The sequence below is a fragment of the Xiphophorus hellerii genome, chromosome 21 (assembly GCF_003331165.1).
Source record: "Xiphophorus hellerii strain 12219 chromosome 21, Xiphophorus_hellerii-4.1, whole genome shotgun sequence".
Lineage (NCBI taxonomy): Eukaryota > Metazoa > Chordata > Actinopteri > Cyprinodontiformes > Poeciliidae > Xiphophorus > Xiphophorus hellerii.
The window spans coordinates 16800569-16802932 of NC_045692.1; positions in this window are offsets into that span (position 1 = coordinate 16800569).

The following is a 2364-nucleotide window of genomic DNA, read 5'->3' on the forward strand; positions in this document are numbered from 1 at the left end:
CATTCCAAAACCTAAAAATAGAAAATAAAACTGTGGCTCTCTCACACGTCTACGTGTGAGACAGCTTTCTGAATGAGCCTTAAGAGTGAGATTCTTTAAAAAGAAAACATTTATCTGAGGGAATGTAGAAAGGATCTGCAAAATGCAAAGCAAAAAGCTGCTCCAAAGGGTTTGAGTTTATAAATTCAAAATAAAATCATTCTATTGATTTCTGATGGTATATTTCTTAAGGATCCAATGATTTTACCTTCTCCTATGGTGTGACTCAGTAAACATCAGATCAAAAAGGAATTAGAGGTGACTTGACATCATCTTCAAGCAGCATGGAATATATTTGGAACTTTCCATCTATCTGTAAATCTTTAGATTTGGCAGAATATCTCATTTTCTTTGATACATTTTTTTATGTGGAGTCTCTTAATACTCATTCAGTTAACTAATGAAACCAGTATCCCAGCAGCTGGTATTATATGACACTGAGGAAAAGCACAAACATCACCATAAAGAGCTTGTTTGTTAGGCTGCGCAGAAGCCTTCATGACGTTCTGTTGCACAGAGTCCAGTTCTACTAAGTAAACCTGTGCAGCACAGTTTCCACTGTGAAAGAAACAAAATGTTTTCAGTTCCTGTTAATGTCACTTGAAGGCAAAAAGGGCAATAATGTGAAATGCTCTAATGGAAAGATGAAGACAGAGTGTAACTTGTTTCCCCTGAAGTTTTTCTTTTTTTTCCTTTTTGTGGTTTCTGACTGCCACATGGCCTCTTTGTTCTCTGTTTATTAACTGGTCGACCGTTAAAATCACTTCGGTGACAAAACTCAGCTAGCTGGATTCAACTCAGTGGAAAACGTTTCACCTGCCAGCACCATCCGACCCAATGAACTTGACTTTTCAGTAATGACGTCCAGAATGTCTTGAGGCTTTTTAATTCCCCCCTCCAGGGAAGCCAGAGTGCTGTTAGATCTGCAGCCTAGCTAAAGTTCACTCTATCTGTGAGTGATTGTGCTTAATGCTGGAGCTGGAAGGGTATAAGGAGAACTTCCATAGATGCAGAATGCTTCATCAACCTCAGCTCTTTCTGTAAGAGCTCTGCAACAATTTCACAGGGGCTTGAGCCTCTGGGGATCAAAAAGGTAAATGATCCATTCAGTTTTGGCCCTTGCTTCCATGCTTCCTGTGCACCCTGTCAGGATTTTTCTGTTTCCCATGTTTCCTGTCATGAGTCATGCTGCTCCTCTTGTCCCTGCTGATTAGCTCATTGCTTCTGCTTCTCCTGCTCACTGTTTATTGTTAATGGCTCTTACCTGTGCTGCGGTCTATACAAAGTCCTGCTATGCAGATTATCTGTCTTCCTCTTTGACGAAGCCTTCGCATGATCCATGTGTGAATTCCTGATGTGCACCTGGCCTGTTTTCTGTCTCCTGACTACTGCCAGTTCCCTAGCTGTTCTGTGAGTTACTCTGCTTTTTGCTGTGCACTTGTACAAAGACGTTGATTGCTGCCTTGCGCATTCTGGATCTCTTCTTCCTAACTGGACTATTTACCCATCCACTAATCCTACAATATCTAATAAAAAGGTCATTATCTTTCCAATAATCAACCCAGATCAGAGAAGTGATCTGGAATTTCTGCTTTCCATTGTTTTTTTGTTTTTTTTTTCTCTTTTGGTTTCCATCTTGTAGAGTTCCCTTCTCTACAGGGAACTCTACAGGTTCCCTGTAGAGACCATAATTATCCTCTATGGTCCTGCAGATAAAACACGTGGTGAATGGACACTTTGTTCTTTCTCACTATCCAAACCCAAAGAATTCAAGCCTCTGCAGAGGAAATCGTTGGAAGCCACTTCTGCTGTGGAAACCTTTTCGCTCATTGATCACTCTTGTGCAAGTCTGACGTGAAAGTTGTTTCGTAGAGAAGCACCACATTCCCTCTTGCACATTCCCACATTTTTTGTAAAAAAAAATAACAATTTTACCTTAACTGGGTTCTACAACATACTTAAATCGTTACAAAGCCCACAGCTTGTGGCAAACTTCTGGTAGCCGTCTCCTCACTCTTTATCAGTCACATTTCTGTAGTTCATGACAATCTACAGAAGTTGAGAGAATAGTTATGCTCTCAACAGTTGAACCTACCTGAGTGGTGGAATCTCTGTAGCTCCTCCATAGTTTTTTCTAATGCTGCCTGTCAGCTTAGTTGGATATCATCTCTTAGTTCATTTAATTTTTCAGATTGACTGAGCAGTGTTCTTTGAGATGTTTAAAAAAAAATCCGATTTTGACTGCTTTAAAATGGTGACTTTCCACAGTAGTGTCACAAACATGTGGTCAAAGATATTGTTCCTGTGCAGACTTCCTGCTAAGCA